We start from the raw sequence: 21,410 nt of genomic DNA on the forward strand, positions 1-21,410 counted from the left end.
CCGGCATGGGCGCCTCCCGCCGATTGTCGCCCCGGCCTGGCCTTTCTGACAAGAGGTAGGTGCGCGGCTCTGAGCGCGCCCCCTAGCGGCCCCGGGATGCTCCGGCCACTTCCCGGTCCCCGCCGCCGGAGCCTGAGCCAGAGCGCCACCGGGCCACGTCCTGAGCCGCTCCTGCGGGAGCCGAACTGCTGCCGCAATCCTGCAGTCCCAGACCCGCGGAGCTCCCCTGGCCCCAGCCACGCCAGTTGTCATGCAACTGAGGCAGCCGTTCCTAGACGCCGGCGCCGCGCACGTAGCTGGGTTCAGGGAAGCGGCGAGTTGGCGGGTCGTTCAGGGTAGTCACTTCCGGCTCCACAGGCGGGGGATCCCCATGGGTGGATGGATGTATGGTTTCTTAAAGGAGCATCACTCTTGTCTTGCATTCTCTCCCCACCCATTCTCTCCCGGTAAGCGTCCTCTTGTCTGGGAAATACCATAAAATTAATTTTCCCAATTAAAAATTTAAAAGCTTATTAGATTCCTACTGTGTACCAGCACTGTAAGGTTTGCAAAAGTAAATAGAACGAGGTCCTGCGCACCGGGACGCGTCAGCTCCAGAATCAAGATGAATATAGACTTAGAGTCGAGTTTGGAGAACTCAGAGTTTGGCTCCAATTATTATGATTTTAGAGCTGAGTGTGTTTCGAGATAATCTTTCCCAAACCTCGTTTTGCAGAGATGGAATTAGGGAGGGCAAATGACTTGCTGGAGGTCACCCAGGGTTATTCCCTAGCAGTTTTCCTACTATCAGATGGCTTGTTTTCCAGCATAATCTGCTCCTTCTGAGAGATATGCCAAATAAACATACCAGAAGAAGTTCCAGACCTGTTTAAAGTAATGTAAACATTGTAGAAATGCGATAATATAGAGAAGTTTTCTGAAATAAGAGCCTCATAATTTCTTTTTTGTTTTTACAGCTAGACTTTGAGATCCTTGAGGATATTCAGCTATGCACTTTTGAATATCCTTTCACTGTATTCAACATGAGATAAAATTCTTAATGATTATCCTCAGCAGGGCAGGTAGGCTTATTGGATTTATTTTTCGTCCTCACTTTTTTCTTCTTCACTTTAAGTTAGGTGATACAGTCCCAGGTGTGTCTTCAGAAAACTCCAGGTAGGCTGGCACTGGAGTGACCTTTTGCTGGAAGGGGTTCCTTGATGTATGCATGAAGCCTGAGCAGGGTGGAAGCCTTAGAGCATCACTGCTCTTTGAGGCTGGAGAGGTCAGGGAGCCCCTTGAGCCAGAGTGCTTAGCCTCCCAGCCATTGAAAACAGGCCTCTGAAATTGTAGTATACAGAGAAGACAGGACATGATAAAAGAACTCTTTGGAAACAGCTTTTTGAGGAGTATTCCATAATTTGAGATACATAGTGTTTTTCCCCTGCTTTCTTGTGTTTTCCCCAGAGCTGAGTAAGAAGTTAACCATTTTTTATTTGACTCTCAGTTGAAGTTGTTCAAGAGAAAATTATTGGAATAATTGAATCCTAGCATTTTTCTTGCTACGAAGGAGGAATTTATGGAACCCAGTGTAGGGGCACAGCCATGCAGATGAGGGAAACGGAGGCTTCCACCCTCAGACCAGCGTGGTTCCTTGTTCCACTTGGGCATTCTTTGCCTTTTTTATTGTCTTAACTACCTCCCCCTGCCCTTGTGTATTTCAGTATCTTTTGATCTATGTGTGCATAGAATCATGAATTATTGTGGTTCCTTTTTAGCCTTAGAATGTGGGATGATGTGTTGATGCCGCCTGATTTTTTTCTGTATAGTGATGGTTTATCACATATGGGTATGTTTTGAAGGGATGAGAGGATTGCTATTGTACTACAATCATGGTGCAAAAATACCAGTCACCAATGAGGGTGTATAAACATTCCTTTGAATTAGATATGGCTCTAAGTTATGTACATTTCTATTTACTATTTGGATTCTTATTTTTTAAGTCTTAGAATTTGTTGCTATATAAACTTAACGTTGATTGTTTCCATTGCTTCACTTACTCTGTTTATATCCTCATGAACTGTATTGTCTGTAAGATGTTTTTAAAATAAGCCTCGAAAATCTGCACCTTTGTTTTTTAAAAACACACCTCAGCATCATGCATGAATTCATGTTAATTCTCCCTTTAGAAACACAGAAGTGGGATTCTGACTAAACACTTCCTATGAATTTTGTTCTGTGTTTTTCTTTTTGGTTAAAGTGGAACAGGGATGTGGTGTGTGGGTTCCAGTATGTGGAGGCCTGCTGTGGTCCTGGATGACTGCTGGTAGTCTCAGGAGGAGCGCTGGAGGGTGGAGTCCCACAGATATTGTTAGGCAACTGCTGCATGAGTTTCTCACCTAACACAAATCTGAGTCGAATGTCACACATGAGATAACTGAAGTCTCATTTTCTTCTTTTTTATTACTTGTCTAAAAATTTGGCTAAAAATAAACATTTTACTGGACAGAAAAATGGTTTTAGTCACTTGTAGGTTACTATATGATATTTCTTGCCTTCTATTCTGTTATTATTAGGGCATGATATATATTCAGGAGCATATGATAACTACAGGAAAAGGCTCTCACTATCACACAACCTGAGGAAATGTTACCCTGAATGCACCAGATTCCTGACTCCAGGGTCAGGAAACAGAACATAACAGCCCCATTAGAAGTTGCACTTGGTTCCTTTGGGTCCCTGCTCACCATCCTCTCAAAGTGTGCCACTGTCCTGATTTTATTTTATTTTATTTTATTTTTATTGTAAAAAAAGGGATACATGTTGTTTCTGTTTGTACATGGAGTAACAGCATACCATTTGCATATTCATACATTTACATAGAGTAATGATGTTTGATTCATTCTGTTATTTTTTACCTTCCCCCACCCCTCCCACCTCTCTTTTCCCTCTATACAGTCCCTCCTTCCTCCATTCTTGCCCCCCTCCCTCCCCTTATTATGTGTCATCATCCGCTTATCAGTGAGATCATTTGTCTTTTGGATTTTTGAGATTGTCTTATCTCACTTAACATGATATTCTCCAATTTCATCCATTTGCCTGCAAATGCCATAATTTTATTATTCTTTAGAGCTGAGTAATATCCCATTGTATATATATATACCACAGTTTCGTTTTCCATTCATCAATTGAAGGGCATCTAGGTTGGTTCCACAGTCTGCCTATTATGAATTGAGCAGATATGAACATTGATGTGGCTGTATCTCTATAGTATGCTGATTTTAAGTCCTTTGGGTATAGGCCGAGGAGTGGGATAGCTGAGTCAAATGGTAGGTCCATTCCAAGTTTTCTAAGGAATCTTCACACTGCTTTCCAGAGTGGCTGCACTAATTTGCAGTCCCACCAGCAATGTATGAGTGTACCTTTTTCCCCACATCCTCTCCAACACCTATTGTTGCCTATATTATTGATAATCGCCATTCTAATTGGGGTGAGATGGAATCTTACAGTAGTTTTGATTTGCATTTCTCTTATTACTAAAGATGGTGAACATTTTTTCTTGTTTGTTGATTGCTTGTAGATCTTCATCTGTGAAGTGTCTGTTCATATCCATAGCCCATTTGTTGATTGGGTTATTTGTATTCTTGGTGTAGAGTTTTATGAGTTCTTTATATATTCTAGAAATTAGTGCTCTATCTGAAGTATGAGTGGCAAAGATATTCTCCCACTCTGTAGGCTCTCTTTTAGCATTGCTGATAGTTTCCTTTGCTGAGAGAAAGCTTTTTAGTTTGAATCTATCCCAGTTGTTGATTCTTGCTTTTATTTCTTGTGCTATGGGAGTCCTGTTAAGGAAGTCTGATCCTAAGACAACAAGTTGAAGATTTGGACTTACTTTTTCTTCTGTAAGATCCTGGGTCTCTGGTCAGATTTCAAGGTCCTTGATCCATTGTGAGTTGAGTTTTGTGCAGGGTGAGAGATAGGGGTTTAGTTTCATTCTGTTGCATATGGATTTCCAGTTTTCCCAGCACCATTTGTTGAAGAGGCTATCTTTTCTCCATTGCATATTTTTGGCACATTTGTCTAGTATGAGAAAATTGTATTTATTTGGGTTTGCGTCCATTTCCTCTATTCTGTACCATTGATCTACCTATCTATTTTGGTGCCAATACCATGCTGTTTTTGTTAATATTGCTTTGTAGTATAGTTGAAGTTCTGGTATCGTGATACCCCCTGTTTCATTCTTCCTGCTAAGGATTGCTTTAGCTATTCTGGGTTTCTTATTCTTCCAGATGAATTTCATGATTTCTTGCTCTATTTCTGTAAGGTACATCATTGGTATTTTAATTGGAATTGCATTGAATCTGTATAGCACTTTTGGTAAATGGCCATTTTGACTATATTAATTCTGCCTATCCAAGAACATGGGATACCTTTCCATCTTCTAAGGTCTTCCTTAATTTCTTTCTCCAATATTTTGTAGTTTTCATTGTAGAGGTCTTTTACCTCTTTTGTGAGATTGATTCCCAAGTATTTTATTTTATTTTTTTTGAGGCTATTGAAAATGGGGATGTTTTCCTCATTTCCCTTTCAGCTGTTTCATCACTTACATATAAAAATGCTTTAGATTTATGCATGTTGATTTTATAGCCTGCTATTTTGCTGAATTCATTGATGAGGTCTAGAAGTTTTCTGGAAGAGGTTTTTGGATCCTCTAAATATAGAATCATTTCATACACAAATAGTGACAGCTTAAGTTACTCTTTTTCTATTCGTATCCCTTTAATTTCTTTGGTCTGCCTAATTGCTCTGGCTAGAGTTTTGAGGACAATGTTGAATAGAAGTGGTGAAAGAGGACATCTCTGTCTTGTTCCCGTTTTTAAAGGGAATGGTTTCGGTTTTTTCATTAAGAATGATGTAGGCCATGGGCTTAATATAAATAGCCTTTACAATGTACAAAGGCTATTTATAATAGCCTTTACAATATCCTTAGCCCATTTGTTGATTGGGTTATTTGTATTCTTGTTGTAGAGCTTTATGAGTTCTTTAAATATTCTGGAAATTAGTGTTCTATCTGAAGTATGAGTGGCAAAGATATTCTCCCACTCTGTAGGCTCTCTCTTCACATTGCTGATAGTTTCCTTTGCTGAGAGAAAGCTTTTTAGTTTGAATCTATCGCAGTTATTGATTCTTGCTTGAACATATCCCAGTTATGTTCCTACTATACCTATTTTTTCTAGTGTTTTGAGCATGAAGGGGTGTTGTATTTTGTCAAACGCTTTTTCTACATCAATTGAAATAACCATATGATTCTTATCCTTAAGTCTATTGACATGATGGATTATGTTTTTTGATGTACGAATGTTGAACCATCCTTGCATTCCAGGGATGAACCCCACTTGATCATGGTGCACAATTTTCTTAATATGTTGTTTATACGGGTTGCCAATATTTTGTTAAGGATTTTTCATCTATATTCATCAAGGATGTTGGTCTAAAATTTTCTTTCCTTGGTGTGTCTTTGCCTGGTTTGGGTATGAGGTTGATATTAGCTTCTTAGAATGATTTTGGTAGGGTACCCTCCTTTTCTATTTCCTGGAATACTTTGAGAAGTATTGGAATGAGTTCTTTGAAGGTCTTGTAGATCTCGGCTGAAAATCTGTCTGGTCCTGGGATTTTCGTGGATGGTAGATTTTTAATGGCTTGTTCTATTTCATTGCTTGATATTGATCTGTTTAAATTGTGTATGTCCTCCTGGTTCAGTTTGGGAGGAGCATATGTCTCTAGAAATGTGTCAATGTCTTCGGTAGTTTCTATTTTGTTGGAATACAGATTTTCAAAGTAGCTTCTCATTATGTTCTGTATCTCAGTGGTGTCTGAGATGATACTTCCTTTTGCATCATGTATTTTATTAATTTGAGTTTTCTCTCTCCTTCTCTTTGTTAGTGTGGTTAAAGGTTTGTCTATTTTGTTTACTTTCTCAGAGAACCAACATTTTGTTTTGTCAATTTTTTGAAAAGTTTCTTTTGTTTCAATTTCATTGGTTTCAGCTCTGATTTTAATTCTTTCCTGTCTTCTATTATTTTGCTGTTTTTCTGTTCTTCTTTTTCTAGGGCTTTCAGCTATAACATTAGTTCATTTAGTTGTTGATTTTTCATTCTTTTCTGGAATGCGCTCCATGCAAAGTATTTTACTCTTAATATTGCTTTCATAGTGTCCCAGAGATTTTGATATGTTGTATCATCATTCTCATTGACCTCTAAGAATTTTTTAATCTCCTCCCTGATGTTTTTTGTTATCCACGTTTTATTCAGTAGTATATTATTTAGTCTCCAGGTGTTGGAGTAATTTCTCTTTTTTATTTTGTGATTGATTTCTACTCTCAGTCCATTATAATCTGGTAGAACAAAAGGCAGTGTCTCTATTTTTTTGCATATCCTAAGGGCTGCTTTGTGACATAACATATGGTCTATTTTCGAGAAGGTTCCATGTGCTGCTAAGAAGAAAGTGAATACACTCGTTGATGGATGGAATATTCTATATATGTCTATTAAGTCTATGTTATTGATTGTGTTATTGAGTTCTATGGTTTCTTTGGTTGGTTTTTGTTTGGAAGATCTATCTAGTGGTGACAGCGGTGCGTTAAAGTCACCCAGAATTATTGTGTTGTGGTCTATGTGATTCCTGAATTTGAGAAGGATTTGTTTGATGTACAGGGATGCACCATTGTTTGGGGCATAAATATTTAGTATCATTATGTCTTCCTGATTTATGGTTCCCTTAAGCAGTATGAAATGTCCTTCTTTATCCCTTCTAACTTTGGCTTGAAGTCCACTTTAGCTGATATAAGGATGGAAACCCCCACATTTTTACTGAGTCCATGTGCATGGTAGGTTTTTTCCCATCCTTTCACCTTTAGTCTGTCGATGTCTTTTTCTATGAGATGAGTCTCTTGCAGACAGCATATTGTTGGGTCTTTCTTTTTAATCCATTCTGCCAGTCTATGTCTTTTGATTGATGAGTTTAGGCCATTAACATTCAGGGTTATTATTGAGATATGATTTGTATTCCCAGTCATTTGGATTATTTTTGGTTTTTACATTGGCTTGGTTTCTCCTTTGAGTGGTTTTTCTCTAAGGTAATTCCTCTCTTTGCTGACCTACATTGTTGTTTTAAATTTCCTCCTCATGGAATATTTTTTTGAGAACATTCTGTAGTACAGGCTTTCTATTTGTAAATTCTTTTAACTTTTGTTTATCATGGAAGTATTTTATTTCATCTTCAAATCTGAAGGTTAGTTTTGCTGGGTATAGAATTCTTGGTTGGCAACCATGTTCTTTCAGACCTTGAAATATGTTTTTCCTGGTCCTTCCAACTTTTAGAGTCTTGATTTAGAAGTTGGCTGCTATCTGTATTGGTCTCCCCCTATATGTAATCTGATGCTTTTCTCTCACGGCCTTCAAAATCCTATCTTTATTTTGAATGTTAGGCATTTTCATTATAATGTGCCTTGGTGTAGATCTGTTGCAATTTTGTGCATTTGATGTTCTGTAATCCTCTTGTATTTGATTTTTCATTTCATTCTTCAGGTTTGCGAAATTTTCTGATAGTATTTCATTGAATAGGTTGTTCATTCCTTTGGTTTGTATCTCTGTGCCTTCCTCAATCCCAATAATTCTTAAATTTGGTCTTTTCATGATGTCCCATAGTTCTTGGAGATTCTATTCATGATTTCTTACCATCTTCTCTGTGTGGGCAACTTTATTTTCAAGATTAAATATTTTGTCTTCATTGTCTGAGGTTTTGTCTTCTAAGTGGTCTAGTTTTTGGCTTTGCTTTCCATTGAGTTTTTTATTTGGTTTACCATTTCCCTCATTTTAATGATTTCTGTTTGATTTTTTCTTTTTTTTTTTTTTTTTGAGAATCTATATGTCTTTGATGAAATTATCTTTTGTTTCCTGCAGTTGCTCTTTCGGCTTATTTGTATTATCATTCATTGCCTGCGTTTGCTCTCTTATCTCATCTTTTGCTTCACAAATCATCTTAATCATGTATAATCTGAAGTCCTTTTCTGACATTTCTTCTAACATACTGTCATTGAATTCTATTAATATAGAATCTAGATTTGTTTTGATCATTTTCTTCCCTTGTTTTTTCATGTTGTTCATGCATCTTCCCCTCTAGCAGTGCAGATCTGGGGTTTTCAGATTTCCCCCTGTAGGCTTATAGTGGTCCTTTAGGTTTCCAAAACCTTTTCTTTAAGGGGAGATCAATATTAGCAGTGACCAATTCAGACACTATGCTATCCTAGACCAAATAGTCCCTATGATGACAATAACAATATTGTCATAATAAACAGAATGAGTTCAATTATCTTCAGTAAAACAAACAGATTTGCAATAAGGTCTAGAGTTTCTAGTGGAGGACAAAGAGGATGCAGTGGGATGTAGAATGTGGGTTTTAATGGGATAAGAAAAGAATATACAGAAGTTCTAGATAATAGAAAGTGTGAGAGTGTAATCAAAAGAAATTGGATGTTAGCATGCAAAAAAGGGAGAAAAAGACTCTGAGGGAACAGGTAAACAAAAAGAAAAGAGAGCAAGAAAAGTAAAGAAATAAAAACTTAAAATTTTTTAATAAGGAAAAAAAAGATAATCTGCAGTATAACAGTCATATAGTAATGAAACCTTCCAGTCTTCAGTAGCCTGATGCATGAGAGGTATCTGACAATGAACTTCAAGTCTCCAGCAGGCATCTCAGGATGGGATTTTCCTCACCTAAAGATGAGAGCTACAGCTTCCAGGATTATCCAAGATGGCTGCTCTGGCTTCCAAATGTGTTGGCAAATGGGGAGCTGCAGCTTGGGGTGTGGATGTGGTCAGCTGGAGGTCCTGGAGGTGGGGTGCAGTTGGTCAGGCAGGGGTCCTGGAGGTTGGGTGTGTTTGGTGAGGTTGCGGGATCCTGGAGGTCGGGTACAATCAGTTGGTCTGGGGTCCCAGTGATAGGGTGCAGTCAGTTGGTCTGGGGGTCTTGGCAGCAGGGAGCATTCAGTCAATGTGAGGGCCCCAGAGGCAGGGACTGATCAGTTGGGCTGATGGATTCTGGAGGCGGGGCTCAGTCAGTCTGGCCAGGGGTCCTATGGGGCCTGGCTGTTGTCTCAAAATGGGGGCAGCCATGTGTAATCAAACCTGCAGGTACTGTAACAGTGGATTTCCAGGCAATAGCAGGCAGCTGGTGCTCTACAGGTGGTTGTCGATCAGTTTGCTGACTGTTGTTGGATGATCAGGCAGTGAACCTCATGCATTGGGTGATGGATAGGTGTAAGGCAGGCAATGGACAGATGAGAGGCAGGCAAATGGTGGATGATAGATGCTTGACAGTGAGCAATCTGCACTTAAAAAAAGGCATCGATATGCTTACAGACTGCAGTTGATCACAGCAGACAAATGGGGTAAACAGAAGAGGATCGATAAGCAGCAGAAAATGCCTCACGAAGAAACAGATATCCTCTGCTTTAAACCGGAGTTACAGAGCAACAAGGAACATAGCCTCCCTCTAGTCCGCCATGTTTGATCACCCAGATTTATTTATTTCATATCAGTGATAGTAGCTATTATACTATGTCTCAGTAAAACATTTCCTTTTTCTCTCACTATGTCTTACTAAAATCTTCTCCACTCCCCTTTGGTATGCTAGAGTCCCCAAAGACCCTGTTTTTTCACCTATGGAGCTTGGCTCAAGCTGTTTGCTCACTCAGTAGTGCCTCTCCCACATTTCCACCACTGAACACCTCCTTATCATCCCAGGTGTTCAGCTATTCCTATTCTGAGAAAAACAGTCCCTTCAGCTGATTTCCCTGAACCACATTATCTCCAGTTGGAAGAGACTTGGACAGTTGTCTAATCCAACTCCTCTCATATGCTTGAGTACTGATGACACAACTTCCCTACTCAGTGATCCATCCTCCATGGTTCCATTGACTCAGGGACTTGGTTACCACCCCCTGAGGCAGCTTGCTTCATTTATGACCAGATCAGATTGAATGCCATTTCCTAATCAAGGCTGGCCTCCCAGTAGGTTGCACCAGTGGTCCTGACTTGGCCCCTTGTCACTCTTCAGTTACTCCCATCTTTATCAGTAGCAGACTGATCCTTTTAAGAATTGATGGTGTTACTCTGCTCAAACATACCGTGACTTCCCTCTCTTAATCAGAGTGCTTCCGGCAGGCTGCAGGCGGGTCCTGGAAATGCCTTAGTCTCTTACCCTGTGGTCCAGGTGTGCTCTCCTTTACAGTGACTGATGAATTTCTAATTTTCTGTTTAGGACCTGTGAAGAAGGCAAGGGAAGAAATAGGTGGTTGCTGTTGCACTGGTTGCCATTTATCCAGAGGTTTGCCAGTGGACCTCAGATTCCTGCAGGCTACCTGGACCTGAGCCAGGGTGTGACCACATAGAATATGAGGAAGGAGAGCTGTGCCTGTTCCCCGTTGCTCACTTCTGGTCAGCACACCCACATTCAGCTCATCAAAGGTTAGGAGCTGTGGTTTTTTATTCACAGTCATCAGGAAAAGAATGACATGAATTACAACACCCAACTTTTCAGATCTGAGAATGTTTGACATGTCACGTGACATGAGGAATCAGACTTGTGCTCAGAAGTAGCCCAGAAAAGTAAAAGCAAAGTACTTGATGCAGCAACAAAAAGCTGAGATGGAAGTAAACTCTTGCAGTGGCCAGGAATTCTTTTCGAATTTCTCAGGGTCTCCTGATGGTGCTGTGTACATCTGGAATCATTCAAAGGCCCAAATTAATCATTTAGTGGGTAGCAACTCCATCAAAGACTTAGGAAGTATGGAAAAGGATGACACAGCCCTTGCTGTCTTACTGAAGGGATGAGTTATATGTATTAAAGCAGGACCATTCAAAGAACATACAAGTTCTCAAGCCTGTCGACTAATTTCTAGATCTGTACCATAGGCTCTGTACAAATTTCAGATTTCTGAGTTTAAATTGAGTAATTTGTACCAAGGGTACCAGAGTCCTCTTAGAGAGCTCAGGAGAAAGATTTTTCATTTTCTTCATAAACAAAAATTGTTGTTATTTAGTTGGGCCAGGCCAAAAGGAAAAGCATTGATCTAGGTGTCCAGACAGTTGACTTTTAGTTGGATCAGCCAGTGAGGATCTCTCTGACCCATAATAATAAAGATCCCCTAAATCAGCAGTTCTTGTATCTTGAGCATGTTTTCTTCTAGTCATTTTCTGAAATACTCTTTCCTAATTGATATATTCCTGCTTCTATAAGTATTGGTTTTCCCTCTTTTTCTCTTTAAGTTTGCTTTTTTTTTCCTCCTTATAAAACCAGGGTTAATAAATGCCTAGGTTGTCAATTTTCAATGGAAGCAATTTACTTTCACCAATGACATTCTGTTGTAAATAAGTCTGCCTCTTATTATTATTATTTTTTTTTTTTTTGAGTGGGAATTGGGGCAGTAACCAGGGAATGAACTCAGGGGTCATCAATCATTGAGCCCTATCTCTAGCCCTCTTTTTTGTTTTATTTAAGGACAGGGTCTCACTGAGTTACTTAGCACTTGATTGTTGCTGAGACTGGCTTAGGACCCAAAGTCCTTTTGCCTCAGCCACCCAAGCTGCTGGGATCACAGGTGTAAACCACTGTGCCCACCTAAGTCTACCTCTTTTTAAACTTCCAGGACAGCCAATAGTAATCCTCCTGGAGACATACGTTATACTAAGTCATAGTTATGGGCTATGAAGGATTAAGCTGTGCAGTTTTCCCTTAATAGGAAAAAAAATGTATATAAGCACGTGTACTTCAGTCTCTGTAGAGAGACAAGAGCAGTGGGGAGGAAACAGGAAAGAAGGGATAATATAATATAGATCTTATCATGTGCTGTAAGGAGAAACTATGCCCTCCCAGGTCAGACTGCATTGGTCACAGGAATGTTGTGGTGATTATATAGATTCTCTGGGAGTTTGATGGTGAGGGAGCAATGAAATGGTTTGTAGGGAGTTCATTCCATGAAAAGACTGAGAAGCAGACTACGAAGATCTCAGTTTCTTGGTGCAATCTGGGTGATACTGGTCCAGCTCATTCCTTGAGCTGGACACCCAAAGTCCATGATCCCTTCAGAGCCTAATACAAGAGTAGTCACACTGTAGGTTCTTAGAGAATGCCTGTAGATTAATCAGTGGGTACACTCTGGTGGAGGCTAGAAAGCTCCAGGAAGTTCCCAGATAGTGAAGTAGACCTAGTAATATTGCCTACAGTAACCTCCATTAGAGTTAACGGAATTGGCACTTCTCAGAGAGGACCAATGTAAGCAACCAAATCATCCATCACCTTCAGCTACATCAGAACTTTATAATAAATCCACAGTGAGAATTTGAAACAGGTAGTTTTTATCTCTTGACAACAGGCTATGGTAGAAGACCGAAGAGTTTGTACCTAATTCCATGGTGCCTGAGCAGGCACATGAAACCTTTGTTCATTTGCCAGAGAGCTAAGCAGAGAGGGATGCATGTTGAAATCTTGGGATCCAGAATGCTGCCCTATCTCTTCTTCAGCACTCTGCTTTTCCCCTGCATGTCAGTCAGTGGGGGAATTCTTTTACACATCGTGAAAGATAGAGAATAACCAGATTACCCTAAAACTATGAAAACTTGCAATCTAAGCAAGTCGAAGATGGATGAATAGCAGATTAATCCAAAGTTATGGCTAGTTCAAGCCATAGTAAATTCTAAGAATATTAGGAAGCATATCCTTGAACATCTGGATTTTCCAAAATCTGAAGACAAAAAGCAAGAGGGGAGAAAAAAGGATATTAAGTTGCAAATCACATTAAATACAATAATGGAAATCTGCAGTAAGAAGAATTTCTATCTGGAGATTAAAAGCCTTTAAAACCTACAGTCATCATTCCTTTTTAATTAGCAGTCCGTTCTAGAGGATGTCAATGAAAATAATTTAATCTTGCTGCTGAGTCTACCATTCAGGTCTTCTGACTCTAGGCTTCATTCTCCTAATTGTGAGCCCTCTATTGTGCAGAGAATTCATAGTGAAGAAAAACCCTACCAATGTAAAGAATGTGGCAAAGCTTTTAATGCAAAATCACAACTTATTCACCACCAGAAAATTCATACTGGAGAGAAACCTTACCAATTTAAAGAACGTGGCAAAGCTTTTAATTCAAAATCAAACCTTATTTGCCACCAGAGAATTCGTACTGTAGAGAAGCCCTATGAATGTAAAGAATGTGGCAAAGCTTTTAATACAAAATCACAACTTATTCACCACCAGAGAATTCATACTGAAGAGAAGCCCTACCAATGTAAAGAGTGTGACTAAACTTTTAATTGACAATCATGCTTATTCAACACCAATAAATTTATATTGGTGAGAAACAGTAGGACTATGCATATTGTGGCACAAGTTTTAATAAAAATGCCTGATTCACCACCAGGAAAATCATACTGGAGAGAAGCCCTAAGAATCTAAAGAATGTGGCAAAACTTTTGATAGAAAATCATGCATTCTTCATGACTAGAGAAATCATTCTGGAAAGAAGCCCTACAAATATAAGGAATGTGGTAAAAGTTTTTTGTTACTTTTTAAAACAAAATTAATTGTTTGTAATTAGGTATACATGACAGTAGAATGCATTTAGACTAAATATACACAAATTCTCTTCCACAGACTGAAAATGTTGCAGAAACAGAAAGGTAGTGTAACCATGTATTTATACAGGGTAATGGTAGTCCATATTATTTCAGTGTCCTATCCCTACCTACCCTGTCTTCCTTACCCTCACTCTACTCTGCACAATCCAAAGACCCATTATTCCCCCCTCTCACATGGATCAGCATCCACTTATAGATAAAATATTTGGATTTGAAAAAAAATTATTTAATCATGTACTCAATAATGCAGTACCTGTTATGGTTTTGTCACCAGCCAATTCAGTAATTGATATTGTTCCTGAGGTAATTTTGTACTGACAAGTTAGGTTAATGTAACTTTCAGTGAAGAACCTAGCAGACTTTCTTGCCAACAGGTGAGTTAAAGATTGGGAGATGAATTCGCAAATGCTCTGGTTTCTAGGACCAGAGAGGGATTTATGTAGGTAGTCCTCTTTCAATAGCCCCTCCTCTCCTATTGATCTGAGATCAAAAAATTCCAGAGGGAGTAAACTAGAATCAATTTAGAGTGGGAGGGACAAACCAAAGACAGACAATTGGTGGTCACAACCAGAAAAAGGAATTTACTTCAGTAACTTGACATAATAATGGCTAGTTTGTGCTGCTCCTCTGCTTTGCCTACTATTAATCTTTAGCTGGATTCAACAACTTGCTTTATTTCCACTCTAAGATGTTCTGTACCTTCATAACTCATTAGAGGCAGTAATGAGCGCCCTAGTGTCATACCAGAGGCAGAGCGATGTTAAAATTGGGATGAATGAGACACTCGGCAATCACGTTTAGAGAATCAGTCTGATAGCAATGTGGTTGATCTGGGTGAAATAGAAAACACAGCAAACTTGACCTTAAGCATGGTAAGGGTTTCACATTTGTGACATGTTTTGTGTTGCACTGTGTTTTATATGTACCTAGATGGCATTCCATCACCTTTGAGAACAGTCTTCTGGCATATTTGAGAGTCTGCACTTTGTTTTGTGCTTAGTCCATATGTCTGTATTTACACTAGGTCTGTGATGTGAACAGCATGGCAGTGCTAGACCAGACTAGGAAAGGGAGATGTGGAGGAGTAAGGTTGTTTGTCAAGGCCTCACTGCAAGTTGTTGGCATGGATGACAGGTGTGTTATGTTACCAGTAGCCCATCTGGTAAGGGAGTTCTGGCACATAATTCCAAAGAAGGTCTTATTGATCTTTTCAAAGTTGTTATAAGCAGTAGCAGTGACAGTGACAGTTACCAAAAATATTTGATATTTCTTTAAGCCTGTCTTTCTGATTTATGCTTCTTCTCTCTGCATGTTTGGGAGGGGGTAAACTTCTTGCATATGATGTCAGGAAATTCATTTAAAATAGATCTGTTCAAAACTGCTCAACTCACAAGGTCACTGAATTCAGTTCCTCATTTTTCCTACAAGAAAACCAAGTAACCTATTAAATCACGGATGCCCCCTGACTCTACAGTTTTCATGTTGTCAATGATTAGAATATAGTCTGTTTTTTATTTTATTATTGTTTGTTTTAATTACCTTTTACATGCATTGTGCTGGGAACCCTGTAGATTATCTTCTTAACAGCTCTTGGCCCTACCCTTTAGAGATTTCATACTGCAAAACATAGGCATATATGAAAATGGGAAATCAAATACAGGAAATTGTAGTAGAAGTTCAAGTAACCACAAAAGCTGGAAACAACCTCACACATAAATACAGTAAATTGGTAATAGTATCCATCTATCATACTACTTCTAGTCACATCCTGTCCAGTCTAGTCTGGGTAAAAGTTCTGTCTTCCCATATTCCCATTCCTCTGCCATTTCTCTTGAAAGTGTCTTAAACACTTTAAATAAGTTTGACCAGTTGTTTATTTTTTAAAATTCAAGATGCCATTCAAGTTTTAATGTTGATTTATGTTTCATCTTTTCTTCTTGTTCTTTTTGCCCTCTAAGATGCTGCCATTCTGCAGAGAGTCTTTTGATCAAGTGACCAACAGAACTGATACCACAAAAATCACAAACATAAAGGTAAATAACAGGAGACTTACCCTGAAGTAAAAATAAATGCATTAGCAACTCTCTGCTTGTGACATGCTACTTTCTTATCAAAAGTAACACTTTGATCTCATGGTACTAAAATTTCAAGACAAAGAAATTAATAAATTACCATATTAGTGAATAAATAAATATCATGTTAGGTATGCATCTTCTGCCAAGCTGGGAGAGCCACAGTGAGCAGCATAGACATGTGACCCTTATTCTAGTGCAGCTCAAAATCCATCAGTCAAAAACAATCTTTAACACAGAAGTACACAGAAAACTAATTGCAAGTCTAATAAATGCTATAAAGGAAATATATAGGGTATGTTGAGGGAATTCTAAGAGATCATGAAGGCTTCCCTAGAGAAATGACTTAAGCTAAGACAGTCAATTATCTATACTAATGATGGAGGCCAAAGGTATAGATCATCTAAAAATGGTATCCAGTCTCAAAATCATTTCCCATGTTTAGACTGCAGTCTTAGTACATTATACCTTCAGTGTCAACAAGTTTGCTTCATCATGTACCTTTAATTTTTTGTTCTACCCAGACATAATAGAATGATAAAATAAGAAATCTTTGATATGTTTTGGTATCCTATGACAGTTTGATTATAGTATTCTCCGAGGAGAGTGTTGTTTAATATTATAAGTCCTGGGCTAAAATAAAGGGAAAGCCAGGAAGATTTTTCCTAAATTGCTATGGTGTTATCAAGATTCATCTTGCATTTGATAATTTCATAGGATATGAGGCTTAAAAGAAATGAACTTGGAGTAAAACTATAGTGTAGGGACTTTCGGAAGTAATGCTTTCCACCTTACTGTTTCATCCTTAGCCTTTTTATACCATCAAAATCATATATTTAATATTATAATGCATTATAAACTGGGTTCTTATTGATTTTTTGACTGCAATTTTTTATAAACCTAAGTGACCTAAGCAGTTAGAAAGTAGCTTTATAGAGGGCAGACTTCTCTCATTTTATAATTAAATTTATATTCATGACCCAATCTAGATCTTCCTGGGAACAAAATGAAGTGTACTGTGTAAACTTTTTTAAAAGATTTCAACAAATAATATTTTGAATAAGAACAGCTACACCTCCTTCTTTATGTTTCTGAGTTGTTGCCATCAATTGACCATCACCATAGGGAAAAAGAGGGAAGTATAGGGGAGTGCTTGTGTTTTGTATGTGTCCAACTCTTCTTGTTGTTATTGTTTTGTTATTTTAGGAGAGTGTTTAGACTTGAATGAGCATAAAACTCTCTCTTCAAGTGGTCTGGTCACAAAGCAGTGTGACCAATAGCAACAAGATGTGGTTTTCTTCATAACCAAACCAGACAACATATGGCTTTCTTGAGAATTTATAGAGCATGTATTTTCATATCAACCTAACCTATTAGATTTCCCATATTAAGAAATACAAATCTACTTTGTTCTAGTAGAGCTTTATTGGTCACACATAAGCAATTTTAGTTCTATTTAGTGAGTGAATTCAAGGTTTTCATGACTCCATTTGAGATTTATTTATTTCATATCAGTGATAGTAGCTATTATATTTTGTCTAAATGAAACATGTCCTTTTTCTCTCATTGTGTATTATTAAAGGATCCTCCAACTCCCCTGGTTCATAAGAGAAAAAATTCTGCTTTGTTCTGTCCATTTATGAATTCCATGTTCCTTTGAAAGCAAGGGAAAAGAGATGGTGGGAATAAAACAGTGTTCTAGTGAAGTCTCAATCTTTAGGCATCTGAATGGTTAAAAGCAGCAGGATAAGCAGTGACAAATTGAGGAAGGAGTGAATTTCTGCCCTGTTCTACCAGAGGACATCCACTTAACCCTGTTTTATATTTTGAGTTACAATATAAGATCATGTTTACAAAAGGGAATAAAAAGGTTCCACTTACCTTACAAAAATAAAAGAAAAATGTTTACAAGCCATTGCAAGAGAGAGGTCAAATAGATAAGGCAGGGGCTTTCTCTTCAATTGTTGGACCTAATCCCTTCATCCCCCTCCCCACACACACAAAAAGAAATTAACTATGTTTAGTAACAGCCAAGAATCACAATCGCTCAAAATCTCTTTCTCTCTCTCTCACTCTCTCTCTCTCTTACACACACACACACACACACACACACACACAAACACAAACACATGCACACACGCACACACACACACACACACACACAAACACACACACACACACACACTACTACCACCACAAAATAATAAAAAACTGGCATTTCCTCTCAGGGAAATATACATTTAACATTTAGAGCAACTATGGTGAGTGGGTTGCTCATTTCCAAAGTCAATGGGTAAAAGTTTTGTGCATGATCCAGCCATTCTCTTCTTAAACTGGAGCCAAATAGTTCATAATCTTATTTGTCTCTCCTTTTAAAACCATTTCAGAAAGTATTCAAGATGTTCCCATGTATCTGAGTTGCAGGGGACTCTTCACTTTTGGACAGCATGGATCTCTACATGCTATGGATGTATTCCTGTATATAATTCTAGGAGATACTCACCAGCCCTTCCTCTATGCAAATCTATAGACCAAGCAGAGGACTCTTGGCATACACTAAAGCATCCACCACATATGTTTGAACAAGACAGGTTTAGGGAAAGGATATCATAGGGTATGGTGGAAGGAGCAGAAACTCTAATGTCAGGCAGATGCAAATTGGAGAAGTGGCTCAGGAATAACACAACAAAATATAAGATAATGGCATATGCCCTTGGAACCTTTATCTTCATCAGTAAGAGAAGACTCATGATAGCCATATTGCTGTGTTCTTGTATTAGATACAATTCAGAGACAACAACCTAAGATTCAATACATCATAGATATCAGCCACTCAGCCCATATTTGTGGTGTGGTTCATGGGCCTCATGATGACTTTTTAGACCAGTGGCATAGCCATTGTGGACTGCCATACCTGTGTGCCCTCAGCAACTATCATTCTTGTGGCAATTGAACTTAGCATCCTGCAGAACAGCATTGCCTTTAGGGACCTAGACCATTGTCTTGCACACGTTTGAGCTTAAATCCTGGATGGAGGGAACTGAGCTCATCCACAAATACTGATTCAGTGTGTCCCCTCAAAGCCAACCTCCAGTTCTCATTGTTTTGGTTAGACTTGTGCCACCATCAAACAGGAGGACATTGCTCTCCTACCGACAAATGAGACACAACAGAATTTTCCAAAAATCTTTAATAATGTTACATCCAAGTGGGCCCTCTGTGTCTACATGACTGCCATGAAGTTAGCTCCATTTTCTAATCATACCCTTGGTACATAGAGGTCCCAACTTCAGTGAGTGGAGGCTACAGATATGAAGCAAAAGCTTGGCATTGAAACACTTCATTCAAGGGCCAGTGTGGGAAGGGAATGGTAGTGGACATTCCATTCAGGAAAGAAGTCCAACAGGTAAGAGTGTGTTCCAGCATCAGAGGCATTTTGTGGAGGGGTGGGGCAAAAGGTATCTCCTGAAAGATGGGAATCAGGAATGGGGATCTGGTCTGGCACTGTGGCATATGATAAGATATGGGCTGCTGTGAGACCACCAGAGCAGCTTGCATAGTAACAGTGGTCTCTGCCCTGGGGATGCTGCCTCTGAGGCCATAACCCATGGTTTCAGGGGTGTCTGACTCCCACAGACAATGTGGAATATGGTCTTTCATCTCAGTGTTGGGAACAGCTGTGGGAGGGCCTATTAGGATAGTTGCATTGATATTATGGCATCTCTGCATATTGCTCCAGTACAAGAATGGATTGTAAATAAAGTTGGAAGCATTCATCACTTGCACCCACTCCTGGGCATGCCTCTCCTGCTGCAGCTTCTTCCTCCAGTGAATAAATATAATGCAGCCACCGGTTACTACACGACACAGTCTCATGAGTCCAAAGAATAGTGAGATTCAGGCTGAGGCAGTAAAAGAAAGAAAAGAGGCAGCTGACTGACAGCTCCAGCTGGGACCTGAACTGTTTCTCATTCCTCTCCATGATTTGGATCATTCATCCATCCATTCCCTCCCTCCCTCCTTACATACCTACCTCATCATTTTATTATCAGTTAAAGCAGGTCTTCAGGGAATCTATGAGTCCATGTTAGCCTTTCAGAGAGAAGGAATACTAGGTCTAGAGGGAACATGACCTGCTGAGACTCAGCCAGGCCTTCTGGCTCCCAGTCCAGGACCCATCCAATCCCTCACACTGATAAACTGAACTTAAGGGCGAGGCCCTCAAGTAACCACTTGACAAGGGCACCAGTGTATCTTTTCTGGTTGGGCAGAACATGGTTTCTGTCTCCTAAAACTCCTTATTTTCCTAGAGGAGTATGTCTCTTAACTATTTAGTACTCCATGCAGGCAACCACCACCCCATGGATACAAAGCATCTTCCCTGAAAGTTTGTCCCCACACCGAAAGGACTGAAGGGATACTTACTGCCATGAAGACCCAGGTTTGACATTTGAGTATCCATACTGTTGAGACTTGTTACCAGGCCCATGGCTCAGCAAAGAATCAACTGCTCCAAGAATCTACCAATGGGAGTCCTGGGAAGGCCCAAGCCCCATAGTTGCCTAAAGATTATGTCACTGGGTTGTGAGCACTGGGCATTCCAGGACTGGTGCTGGTGGAGTGGCTCTGAGTTGATGGAAGGAAGGGACTCCATCTTGTGGCATCTCATGAGCATAGTTCTCTTTCATCAAATACTGGTCCACCCCAGAATTGTCTGTTCGCAACTTCTTACCATGCAGTCACAAAACAGCCCCCAGACTTGGGGCCTCACACACATGGGCTTATATTTATGTGGTTGCTTGTTAGGAAGACATTTCTGGATATATTTTCCAGTGGGAAGTTGGGCAGTGAGCACAGTGAATATTGAGCAGGCGTGATCTCAAGAAGTTGGTGACTAAGATGTGAGGGAAAAAAAAGCTGTTCAGGGGAACCAAATGTTCAAAACCACCTTCTATGGCTCCTACATTCTCTCTTTTACCTCCCAACAAGGGGAGTATTTGTGTACACCTTCTTTTTTCTGGTACTGGGGATAGAACCCAGGGGCACTTACCTACTCAGTCACATTCCCAGCTCCTTTAACTTTTTACATTATATTTAGAGACAGGGTTCTGCTAAGTTGATTAGGGCCTCACTCAATTGGCTGGACTTAAACTCCCAATTCTCCTGCCTCGACCTCCTGAGCTGCTGGAATTACAGACATGTGCCACCACACCATGCACAACTTCTTTTTCACTGTGACCCATCACATGAGGGCATATGTGGAATTTTCCCCTTATGTGATATTGGCACTCAAAAAATGGCAGATTTTTGAGTATTTCAGTTTTTTTTTTTTATTAGGAATGGTAAAACTGCATAACATACTCCAGTGAGGAACATCTATTTGAAAACATATTAATATACACTTGATTCACCTTCACTTGTCTATAGACATCTCAATCCAAACCTTTAACTTCACAGTCAGTATGCTACATAATTTTCAACTATTTCTCTTATATTAATACATGAATGAATGCCCTAAAAGACCTTTGATACTTGTATAATTGGGTGTCAGATTTGATTATGCTAAAGCATACATGTTTTTACAGATCAAATACAGAGTTTCACATCAAAGCCATCTGTGCTGTCAAAAATTTCACCTTCTTGGAGACTGAATTGCAAAAGCTCC

At 39.3% G+C, this 21,410-nt stretch overlaps 1 long non-coding RNA gene across 1 annotated transcript; it reads left to right on the forward strand.

Moving 5' to 3' along the window:
- Positions 1-10,155: 10,155 nt before the first annotated feature.
- LOC306646645 lies at positions 10,156-21,410 on the forward strand. Its single transcript, XR_013759920.1, has 2 exons — positions 10,156-10,475; positions 21,331-21,410. It is a non-coding gene; the product is annotated as an uncharacterized lncRNA (long non-coding RNA).

This window comes from Sciurus vulgaris (assembly GCF_902686455.1).
Source record: "Sciurus vulgaris genome assembly, chromosome: 16".
Lineage (NCBI taxonomy): Eukaryota > Metazoa > Chordata > Mammalia > Rodentia > Sciuridae > Sciurus > Sciurus vulgaris.